At 50.5% G+C, this 12,355-nt stretch overlaps 1 protein-coding gene across 1 annotated transcript in view; it reads right to left on the reverse strand.

Annotated features, from left to right (window-relative positions):
* Window positions 1-12,142, reverse strand: part of LOC114701533 (melanoma-associated antigen B5-like) — a 28,482-nt gene extending 16,340 nt beyond the window's left edge. Inside the window, exon 1 of the mRNA XM_028881645.2 lies at window positions 12,019-12,142. The gene's annotated coding sequence lies outside the window, so the exon portion shown is untranslated. The remainder of the gene's footprint in view (window positions 1-12,018) is intronic.
* Window positions 12,143-12,355: the final 213 nt, after the last annotated feature.

Consider the following 12,355-nt stretch of genomic DNA (forward strand, 5'->3'; position numbering starts at 1 on the left):
AGCTAGCATTAAATTACCTTTCCTCTGCATCCCAGTGTTAGGAGTAAATCCCCCTGCCTCTGGCCCCCACGTGACTGGATTTAATCCACCTTCTTCTGCCTCCCAAGTGCTAGGATTAAATTCCCTTGCCTCTCCCTTGAAGTGCTGGGATTAAATTCTCTTGTCTGCCCCCAATGATGGGATTAAATGTCCCTGCCTCTGCCCCCAATGTTGGGATTAAATCACACTGGCTCTGCCTCCCAAGTGATGGGATTAAATCCCTCTGTTTCTGCCCCAAGTGATGGTTTTAATCCCCCTCCTTCTTCATCCCAGTGCTGGGATTAAAGCCCCCTGCCTCTGCTTCCTAGTGCTTGGACTAAATTCTCCTGCCTTTCCCTCCCAGTGCTCTGATTAAATTCCCTGGCCTCTAACTCCCAGTGCTGGGAATAATTTTCCTTCCTCTCCCCCCCCCAGTGCTGAGATTAAATCCCACTGCCTCTGCCTCCCTGTGCTGGGATTAAATCCCCCTGCATAGCCTCCCAAGTGTCAGGACTAAATCCTCCTGCCTCTGCCTCCCAGTGCTGGGATTAAATCCCCCTGCCTCTGCCTTGCAAGTATTAGGTTTAATCCCCCCCATCTGCCACCCAGTACTGGGATTAAATCCCCCTGATTTTGCCCCATTGTAATGGGATTAAACCACAATGCCTCTGCCTCTCAGTGCTGGGATTAAAGACCCCTGACTTTTCCCCTAGTGCTGGGATTAAGTACCCTTGCACCAGGCTCTAAATTTTGCAATTAAAACCCCCTGCCTCTCCCTCCCAGTGTTGAGCTGAAATCCCTCTGCCTCTGCCTCCCTGTGCTGGGATTATATCACTCCTCATCAGGCTCCCAAGTGCTGATAATAAATCCAATCTCCTCTGCCTCTGACTGCTGGAATTAAATCCCCGAGCTTCTGCCTCCCAGTGCTGGCATTAAATCTCCCTGCCTCTGCCTACCAGCCATGGGATTAAATCCCTCTTGCCTCGATCCCAGTGTTGGGATAAATCCCACTGCATTAGCCTCCCCAGGTGCCAGAATTAAATGCCCCTTCCTCTGCCTCCCAGTATTGGGATTATTTCTCTTGCCTCTGCCTCCCTGTGCTGGGATTAAATCCCCCTGCCTCTGTCCCTAAGTGATGGAATTAAATCATCCTGCTTTTGCCCCCAAGTGATGGGATTAAGTCCCCCAGCATCAGCCTCCCATGTGTTGGAATTAAAAGCCCCTGCTTCTTCCTCCCAGTGCTGAGATTAAAACCTCCTGCCTCTGCCTGAGTGTTGTAATTATTTACCTCTGGCTCTCCCCTCTCAGTGCTGGGATTAAATCCCCCTGCATCAGCCTACCAAAACCGAGTGCTAGAATTTAATATCCCTTCTTTTCCCTCCCAGTGCTGGGATTAAATTCCCTTGACTCTGTCCCCCCAGTGCTAGGACTAAATGCCCCTGGCTCTGGCCCCAAGTGATGGGGTTAAATCTCCCTGCCTTTGTCCCTGAGTGATCAGATTAAATCCTCCTGCATGAGCCTCTCAGAGGTGGAAATAAATCCCCCTTCATCTCCACCACAGCGCTGGGCTTCAATTTCCCTGTCTCTGCCTCCCAAGTGCTAGGACTAAATCCCCTTGCTTCTGCCTCCCAAGTGCTAGGACTAAATCCCCCTATCTTTTCCTCCCAGTACTTGGATTAAATACCCCTGCCTCAGCCTCCAAGTGATGAGATTAAATCCCCCTGCCTCTCTCTCCCAGTGCTGGAATTAAATCCCCCTTCATCTCCCTTCCAGAGCTAGGATTAAATTTCCTTGCCTTTCTATTCCAGTGTTAGGATTAAATCCCTCTGCCTCTGTCCCCAAGTGACTGGATTTAATCCACCTTCTCCTGCCTCCCAAGTGCTTGGATTAAATCCCTTTACCTCTCCCTTGAAGTGCTAGGATTAAATTCTCTTGTCTGCTTTCATATGCTGGGATTAAATCCCCCTGCCTCTCCCCCCAATGATGGGATTAAATCACCCTGGCTCTGCCTCCCAAGTGATGGGATTAAATCCCTCTGTTTCTGCCCCCAAGTGATGGTTTTAATCCCCCTCCCTCTTCCTCCCAGTGCTGGGATTAAATCCCCCTGACTCTGCCTCCCAGTGCTGGGATTAAATCAACCTGTCTCTGCCTCTCAGTACTGGGAAAAAATCCCCCTCTCTCTGGCCCCAAGTGGTGGGATTAAATCCCCCTGCTTCTAGCTCCCAGTGCTGGGATTAACCACACTTCCTATGCCTCTGAGTGACAGGATTTAATCCCCCCACTTTTATCACATTGCTGGGATAAAATCCCCCTGCTTAAGCCTCCCAAGTGCTTAAATTAAATGCTCCGGGTTCTGCCTCCAAGTGCTAGATTAAATCCCCCATCTTCTACCTCCCAGTGGTGGGATTAAATGCCCCTGCCTCTGCCTCCAAGTACTGTGGTTAAATCCCCCTGCTCTGCTTCCCAGCACTGGAATTATATCCCCCTTAATCATCCTCCCAAGTGCTGAAATTAAATTCTCCATCTAGTACCTCTGAATGCTGGGATTGAATACTCTTAGTTATGACTCTGAGTGCTGGGATTAAATCCCTTGCCTCTGCTTCCTGTGTGCTGGGATTAAATTCTGCTGCTTTGGGCTTCCATTGCTCAGACTAAAAACCCCTTCCTCTGCCTCCAAAATGCTTGGATTAAATCCTCCTGCCTATGTCTCCAGTATTGGGATTAAACTCCCCTGCCTCTGCCTCCAAGTGCTGGGGATAAATGTACCTGCCTCTGCCTCCCAGTGCTGGGATTAAATTCCCCCGCATTGGCCTCTCAGTGCTGGGATTATGACCCTCTGCCCCTGACTGCAATATGCTAGGATTAAATCCCTTTGCCTATGTCTCCCAGTGCTTGGATTAAATCTCCATATCTATGTCTCCCAGTACTGAGATTACATCCAACTGCCTCAGGCTCCCAGTCAGTGTTGGGATTAAATCACCCTGCCTCTGCCTCCCAGTGCTGGGATTAAACTACACTGCCTACGCCTCCGTGTGGTGGGATTTAATCCCCTGCCTCTGCATGACATTGCTGGGATAAAATCCCCTTGAATCCACCTCCCAAGTGCTGAAATTAAATCCCCCTGCCTCTGCCCCCCAGCACTGGAATTAAATCCCCCTTCATCATCCTTGCAAGTCATGAAATTAAGGTCTCTGTATTATGCCTCTGACTGGTGGTATTGAATACTCCGAGTTTTGCCTATGAGTGCTGGGATTAAATCCCTTGCCTCTGCTTCCTGAGTGCTAGGATAAAATTCCCCTGAATTAGCCTCTCAATGCTGGGATTATGACCCTCTGCCTCTGCCTCCGAAATGCTAGGATTAAGTCCCCTTGCCTATGTCTCCCAGTGCTGGGATTAAAGGTCCCATTGCTGGGATTAAATCACCCTGCCTCTGCTTCCCAGTGCTGGGAAAAAAATCCCCCTATGTCTGGCCCCAAGTGGTGGGATTAAATCCCCCTGTCTTTAGCTCCCAGTGTTGTAATGAAATCCCCTTTCCTCTCCCTCCCATTGCCGGGATTAAATCACTCTGCCTCTGCCTTCCAGTGCTGGCATAAAATCCTCCTGCCTCTAGCACCAAGTGATTGAATTAAATCCCCCTGCCTCTGCCTCCCAGTGCTGGAATTAAATTCCCCTAACTCTGCCTACCACTGCTGGGATTAAATACCCCTGCATATGCCTCCCAAGTTCTGGGTTTAAATATGCCTGTCTCTGCCCCAAGTGCTAAAATTAAATCCTCCGGGTTATGCCTCCCAGTGCTGGGATTATATCCCCCTGCATCTGCCTCCCAGTGCTGGGATTAAATACCACTGCCTCTGCCCCTGACTGATGGAATTAAATCCCCTGCCTCTGTCCCCAAGGTATGGGATTAAACCCCCCTGCCTCTGCCTCCCAGTGATAGGATTAAACCCCCCTGCCTCTGCCTCCCAGTGCTGGAATTAAATCCCCCTGCATCTGCCTCCCAGTGCTGGAATTAAATTCCCCTTCCTGCCCCCCGAGTGACATGATTAAATCACTCTTTCTCTGCCTCCCAGTGCTAGGATAAAATCCCCCTGCATCAGCCTCCCAAGTGCTGAATTTGAATCCTCCAGGTTCTGCCTCCGAGTGCTGGAATTAAATTCCGCAACTTCTGCCTCCCAGTGCTGAGATTAAATGCCCCTGTCTCTGCTGTGATTAATTCCCCCTGTATCAGCCTCCCAAGTGTTGGAATTAAAACCCTGGCTCTCCCTTCAAGTGCTGAAATTAAATCCTCTGTTCTGCCTCTCAGTGATTGAATTAAACCCCCTAGCTTCTGCTTCCCAGTGCCATGATTAAATTCCCCTGCCCCTGACTCCAAGTGCTGGGGTTAAATCCCCCTGCCTCTGCCTCCCTGCACTGGAATTATATCCCCCTTCATCATCCTCCCAAGTGCTAAAATTAAATTCTCCATCTTCTGATCTGACTGGTGGGATTGAATCCTCCGGGTTCTGCCTGTGAGTGCTGGGATTAAATCCCTTGCCTCTGCTTCCCAGTTCTGGGATTAAATCCCATGCTTCTGCCCCAGTATTATGGGATTAAATCCCACTTCCTCTGCCCCCAAGTGATGGGATTTAATTCCCCTTTGTCTGCCTCAAAATGCTGGAGTTAAATCCCCCTTCTTCTCAATCCCAGTGCTGGGATTATATACCCCTGCATCAGCCTCCCAAGTGCTGAAATTAAATCCTCTAGCTTCTGCCTCCCTGTGTTGGCATTAAATCCCCCCTGCACCAGCCTCCTGAATGTTGGAATTAAATTCTCCTGCCTCTGCCTCCCAGTGCTGGGATTAACTCCCACTGCATCTGCCCCCAAGTGACAGGATTAAATGCCCCTGCCTCTGCCTCCCAGTGCTGGGATTATATCACTCTGCATCAGCCTCCCAAGCGCTGAAAATAAATCCTCTGTCCTCTGCCTCTGACTGCTGGAATTAAATCCTCCATCTTCTGCCTCCCAGTGCTGGAATTAAATATCCCTGCCTCTGCCTCCCAGTGCTGGAATTAAATATCCCTGCCTCCGCCTCTCAAGTCCTAGGATTAAATCCCCCTGCCTCTTTATCCAAGTACTGGGATTAACTCCTCCTGCCTCTGCCTCCAAGTGGTGAAATTAAATCCCCCTGCCACTGAAACTGAGTGATGCGATTAAATCATGCTGCCTCTACCTCCCAGTGCTGAGATTAAAGCCCTCTGCCTCTTCCCCCAAATGCTGGGATTAAATCCCCCTGCACCAGGCTCCCAAGTATTAGAATTAAAACCCTCTGCCTCCTCCTCCTCCTCCCAGTGCTGAGATTAAATCTCACTACCTATGCCTCTCAGTGCTAGGATTAAATCCCCTTTACTCCAACAAGGAGTGACAGGATTAAATCCCCCTGCCTCAGCCTCCCAGTGCTGGGATTGAATCCTACTGCATCATCCTCCCAATTGCTGAAATTAAATCCTCTGAGTGCTGGAATTAAATCCCCAAGCTTCTGCCTCCCAGTGCTGGCATTAAATCCCCCTGGATCTGCTTTCCAGTGCTCTGATTAAATCCCTCTGGCTCTCCCTCCCAGTGCTGGAATTAAATCCACCTCCATCAGCATAATGAGTGCTAGAATTAAATGTCCATTCTTATCTCCCCCCAGTGCTGGGATCAAATCCCCCTGCCTCTTCCTCCCAGTACTGAGATTAAATTCCCCCGACTCTGCCTACCAGTGCTGAGATTAAATACCCCTGCCTTTTCCCCCACGTGCTGGGATTAAATCCCTCTGCACCAGGCTCCCAAGTATTAGAATTGAAAAACCCTGCCTCTACCTCCCAGTGCTGGGATTAAATTCCCCTGCCTCTGCCTCCCAGTGATGGGAATAAATCCCCCTGCCTCTGCCCCTGAGTGCTATAATTAAATCCTCTCGCTCTGCCTCCAAGTGAGGGAATTAAATTTCAATGCCTCTGCCTTGCAACGCTAGAATTAAATTCTCTGCCTCTTTCTCCCAATACTGGGATTAACTCCCCCTGCCTCTGCCTCCAAGTGGTTAAATTAAATCCCCCTGCTACTGACCCTGAATGATGGGATTAAATCATGCTGCCTCTGCTTCCCAGTGCTCATATTAAATCTACCTTCCTCTGCCTCCCAGTACTGGGATTAAATCCGCCTGCACCAGGCTCCTGAGTGTTGGAATTAACACCCCCTGCCTGCTCCTACCAGTGCTGAGATTAAATCTCCCTTACTCTACCAAGCAGTGATTGGTATTAAACACCCTGCCTCTGCATCCCAGTGCTGGTATTAAATCCTCTGCCTCTGAGTGACGGGATTAAATCTGCCTGCTTCTGCCTCTCAGTGCAGAGATTATATCTCCTTGCATCTGCTTCACAGTGCTGGGATCAAATCCCCCTGCCTCTACCCCCAAGTGATAGGATTAATCCACCTGCCTCTCCCTTCAAGTGCTGGGGTTAAATCCTCTGGTTCTCATTCCCAAAGCTAGGATTAGATCCCCCTGCATCAACCTCCCAAGTGCTAGAATTAAATACTCCAAATTCTGCCTCAAGTGCTGGAATTAAATTTCCCTGCCTCTGCCTACGAGTGCTGGGACTAAAATAAACTGCCTCTGCCTCCTAATTGCTAGGATTAAACCCCCCTTGATCTTCCTACCATTAATGGGATTAAATCCTGCTGCCTCTGTTTCCCAGTGCTGAGATTAAATCCCTCTGCCTCTTCTCCCAAGTGCTCAGATTAAATCTCCCTTCACCTGGCTCCCAAGTGTTGAGATTAAAACCGCCTGCCTCTATCTCTCAATGCTGAGACTAAATTTCCCTGCCTCTGCCTCCCAGTGCTCAGATTAAATCCTCCCGACTCCTCCCAAGAGTGACAGGATTAAATCCCCCTGGGTCTTCCTCCCAGTGCTGGGATTAAATCACCCTTCCTCTGCCTCATAGTGCTTAGAATAAAGCCCCCTTCCTCTTCCCCCAAGTGCTGGGATTAAATACCCAGCAACAGGCTCTTGAGGGTTGGAATTAAAACCTCCTGTGTCTCCTTCCCAGTGCTGAGATTAAATCCCCCTGCCTTTGCCTCCCAGTGCTGGGATTAAATCCTTCTGCACCAGGCTCCTGACTGTTGGAATTAAAACCCCCTGTCTCTGATTTCCAGTGCTGGGATTAAGTCCCCCTGCCTCTGCCTCCCAGTGTTGGGATTAAGTTCCTCTGAGTCTGTCCCCAAGTGATAGGATTTCATTAAACCCTGCCTCTGCCTCCCAGTACTGAAATTAAATCGGCATGCCTCAGCCTCCCAGTGCTAAGATTAAATCCCCCTGACTCTTTCTACAAGTGCTGGGATTAAATCCCCCTGCCTTTGCCTTACAGTGCTGAGATTAAATCTCCCTGCCTCTGCACCCAAGTGATAGTATTAAATCCTCCTGCCTCTGCCTCTGAGTGCTGGGGTTAAAATCCTCTGGTTCTCACTCCCAAAGCTGGTATTAAATCTCCCTTCATCAACCTCCCTAGTGCTGGAATTATATCCGCCGGCTTCTGCATCAAAGTCCTGGAATTAAGTGTCCCTGCCTCTGTCTCCTAGTGCTGGGACTAAAACCCCCTACCTCTGCCTCACAAGTACTAAGATTAATTCTCCCACCTCCCCACCCTGCATCTGCCACTGAGTACTGGGATTAAATCCCTGTTTGTGGCCCGGACTAATGGGATTAAACCACAATGCCTCTGCCTCTCAGTGCTGGGATTAAAGACCCCTGACTCTTCCCCCAACTGATAGGATTAAATTCTCCTGCATTAGTCTCCCAATTGCTGGAATTAAATCCCAATTCTTCTCCCTCCCAGTGCTCAGATTAAATTCCCTTGCCTATAACTCCCAGTGCTGGGAATAAATTTCTTGCCTCTGCCCTCCGAGTGCTGGGATTAAATCCCCCTGCATTAGCCTCCCAAGTGCTGAAATTAAATTTCCCTGTGTCTGCCTCCCAGTGCTGGGACTAAAACCCCCTGCCTCTGCCTCACAAGTACTAGGATTAATTCCTCCCCGCACCTGCCACCCATACTGGGATTAAATCCCCGGTTCTGGCCCAGAGTAACGGGATTAAAACACAATGTCTCTGCCTCTCAGTGTTGGGATTAAAGACCTCTGACTCTTACCCCAAGTGCTGGGATTAAATATCGCTGCACAAGGCTGCACTGTTGGAATTAAAACCCCCTGCCTCTCCCTGCCAGTGCTGGGATTAAATCCCCCTGTATCAGCCTACCTGGTGCTAGAATTAAATGCCCCCTCCTCTGACTCCCAGTGCTGGGATTGGATCCCCCTGTCTCCACCCTGGAGTCACTAGATTAAATCCCCCTGCCTCTGCCTCCCAGTGGTGGGATTAAATTCCCTTGACTCTGCCCCCAAGTGCTGGCACTAAATGCCCCCGGCTCTGTACATGAGTGATGGGATTAAATCCTCCTGCATCAGCCTCTCAGAGGTGGAATTAAATCCCCCTTCATTTCCACCACAGCAATGGGATTTAATTCCCTTGCCTGTGCCTCCCCAGCTTTGCTTAAATCCCCCTGCCTCTGCCCGAAGTGACTGGATTTAATCCAACTGCCTTTACCTCAAATGCTGGCATTAAATACGCCTGCCTTTACCTCCCAAGTGCTGGAATTAAATCCTCTGGCTTCTGTTTCCACATACTAGAATTAAATTTCCCTGTCTCCCCCTTGCAATTGCTACGATTAAAACCCCCTGGCTCTTCCTCCCAGGACTGGGATTAAATCGCCCTGCCTCTGTCTCAAAGTGCTGAGATTAAATCCCCCCTGCCTCTGTCCCCAAGTGACGGGATTATATACCCCTGCCTCTCTCTCCCAGTGCTGGGATTAAATCCCCCTGCCTCTTCGCCCAACTGATGGGATTAAATCCCCCTGAATTAGTCTCCCAAGGGCTAGAATTAAATCCCCATTCCTCTTCCTCCCTGTGCTCAGATTAAGTTCCCTTGTCTCTAACTTCCAGTGCTGGGAATGATTTTCTTGCCTCTGCCCCCCGAGTGCTGGGATTAAATCCCTATGCCTCTGCTTCCCAGTGCTGGGATTAAATCCACCTGCTTCTTCTTCCAAGTGCTTGAATTAAATTTCCCTGCCTCTGCCTCCCAGTGCTGGGACTAAAATACCCTGACTATGCCTCCCCAGTGCTAGTATTAAGTCCCCCTGCATCTGCCTCCCAGGTGCTAGGATTAAATCTGCCTGCCTCTGTCCCCGAGTGCTGGGATTAATTTCCCCTGCCTCTGCCCCCCAATTGATAGGATTAAATCCCCCTGCATCAGCCTCCCAATTTCTTAATTTAAATCCTCTGTTCTGCCTCCAAGTGCTTGAATTAAATTTCCCTGTGTCTGCCTCCCAGTTCTGGGACTAAAATCCCGTGCCTCAGCCTCCCAAGTGCTAGGATTAATTCCCTCTGCATCTGCCTGGAGTGACAAGATTAAACCACAATTACTCTGCCTTTCAGTGCTTGGGTTAAAGACCTCTGACTCTGCCTCCAACTGATGGATTAAATCCCATTGCATTAGTCTCCCAAGTCTGGAATTAAATCCCCATTCCTCTCCCTCCCAGTGCTCGGATTAAATTCCCTTGCCTCTAACTCCCAGTGCTGGGATTAAATTTCCTGCCTCTGCCCCCAGTGCTGGCATTAAATCCCCCGGCCTCTGCCTCAAAAGTACTAGGATTAATTCAACCCCCCATCTGCCACCCAGTACTGGGATTAAATCCCCCTTCTTCTACCCCGGAGTGATGGGATTAAACCACAATGACTCTTCCTCTCAGTGCTGGGATTAAAGACCCCTACACCAGGCTATGTCTGTTGGAATTAAAACCACCTGTCTCCCTCCCAATTCTGTGATTAAATCCCCCTGCATTAGCCTCCTCAGGTGCCAGAATTAAATGTCCCTTCCTCTGCCTCCCAGTACTGGGATTATTTCTCTTGCCTCTGTCTCCCTGTGCTGGGATTAAATACCCCTGCATCTGTCCCCAAGTGATGGCATTAAATCCCCCTGATTTAGTCTCCCAAGGGCTAGAATTAAATCCCCATTCCTTTCCCTCCCAGTGCTCAGATTAAATTCCATTGCATCTAACTCCCAGTGCTAGGAATAAATTTCCTGCCTCTGCCTCCCAGTGCTGGGATTAAATCCCCCTGCATTAGCCTCCCAAGTGCTGAAATTAAATTTCCCTGTGTCTGCCTCCAAGTGCTGTGAATAAAACCCCCTGCCTCTTCCTTGCAAGTACTAGGATTAATTCCCCCCCCATATGCCACCCAGTACTGGGATTAAATCCGCCTTCTTCTACCCCAGAGTGATGGGATTAAACCACAATGCTTCTGCCTCTCAGTGCTGGGATTAAAGACCCCTGACTCTTGCCCCTAGTGCTGGGATTAAGTACCCTTGCACCGGGCTCTGACCCCTTGCCTCTGCCTCCCTGTGCTGGGATTAAATCCCCCTACCTCTGTCCCCAAGTGATGGGAATAAATCATCCTGTTTCTGCCCCCAAGTGATGGGATTAAGTCCCCCAGCATCAGCCTCCCAAGTGTTGGAATTAAAAGCCCCTGCTTCTCCCTCCCAGTGCTGAGATTAAAACCTCCTGCCTCTGCCTGAGTGCTGCAATTATTTACCTCTGGCTCTCCCTCTCAGTGCTGGGATTAAATCCCCCTGCATCAGCCTACCAAAACCGAGTGCTAGAATTTAATATCCCTTCTTTTCCCTCCCAGTGCTGGGATTAAATTCCCTTGACTCTGTCCCCCCCAGTGCTAGGACTAAATGCCCCTGGCTCTGGCCCCAAGGGATGGGGTTAAATCTCCCTGCCTTTGTCCCTCAGTGATGGTATTAAATCCTCCTGCATGAGCCTCTCAGAGGTGGAAATAAATCCCCCTTCATCTCCACCACAGCGATGGGCTTCAATTTCCCTGTCTCTGTCTCCCAAGTGCTAGGACTAAATGCCCCTGTTTCTTCCTCCCATTACTGGGATTAAATACCCCTGCCTCTGCCTCCAAGTGATGAGATTAAATCATCCTGCCTCTGTCTCCCAGTGCTGGAATTAAATCCCCCTTCATCTCCCTCCCAGAGCTAGGATTAAATTTCCTTGCCTCTGCATCCCAGTGTTAGGATTAAATACCCCTGCCTCTCCCCCCAAAGTGACTGGATTTAATCCACCTTCTTCTGCCTCCCAAGTGCTAGGATTAAATCCCCTTGCCTCTCCCTTGAAGTGCTGGGATTAAATTCTCCTGTCTGCTTCCATGTACTGGGATTAAATGTCCCTGCCTCTGCCCCCAATGTTGGGATTAAATCACACTGGCTCTGCCTCCCAAGTGATGGGATTAAATCCCTCTGTTTCTGCCCCCAAGTGATAGTTTTAATCCCCCTCCATCTTCTTCCCAGTGCTGGGATTAAATCCCCCTGACTCTGCCTCCCAGTGCTTGGACTAAATTCTCCTGCCTTTCCCTCCCAGTGCTCGGATTAAATTCCCTGGCCTCTAATTCCCATTGCTGGGAGTAAATTTCCTGCCTCTGCCCTCCAGTGCTGAGATTAAATCCCCCTGCCTCTGCCCCCAAGTGGCAGGATTAAATGCCCCTGCCTCTGCCTCCCAGTGATGCGAATAAAGGCCTGCCCCACCGCCACCGCCACGGCCACGGCCAGGCTCGTGGTCTTTCGAAATGGCGGCGACCGGTAGAAAAGCCGAGAAGGGGGGGGGGGCACGAGCCGGCCGGCGGGGAGGAGGTGGCGGGAGAGGGCGGAAAGCTGTCCGGATGGAGGTGAAGAGCTTTATTCTGAGATGGACCACCTCTGGCAACTAGGGGCCCACGGGCCGGGCGGGGAGAGGGTCCTCGGCTTCGACGACGTGGGGCTTTAGGTGAACAAGGGGGCGGTTGGTGCGAAGCCAAGTCTCAAGGACAGAGACCGAGACCAAAGGCACGGGTTCAAGAGCAGGGAAATCGACTCTGAGATGCCTTTCTCAACCTCCTCACCTGGAACGACACAGACTGGGGCTTGTCTCCTGGTCCTGTTGAGCCGGCGGCCGCGACAGCGCTCCTCACGCCTCCCGGTCTCGAACTGTGGAGAAGGAAATCACGCCCTCGCGGAGGGAAGAACCCCGAGAGACGCTGCCGGAAGCCTCGCCTCTCTGGCGCCCCCTCTGGCGTGGGGGGTGTACTTCTCAGTCTTATAGACGAGTGGCCAGGGAATACTCGAGCGCTCTGGCTGGGTTGCTTCTGCAACTCCACCTTCCTGGGTGTCTGCCTCCAAAATCCAACTTCCAGAAGTCACCCTCTCCGAGAGAACTCTCTTTAAACCTCAGGATTAAGC

This window comes from Peromyscus leucopus, chromosome X (genome assembly GCF_004664715.2).
Source record: "Peromyscus leucopus breed LL Stock chromosome X, UCI_PerLeu_2.1, whole genome shotgun sequence".
Taxonomy (NCBI): Eukaryota; Metazoa; Chordata; class Mammalia; order Rodentia; family Cricetidae; genus Peromyscus; species Peromyscus leucopus.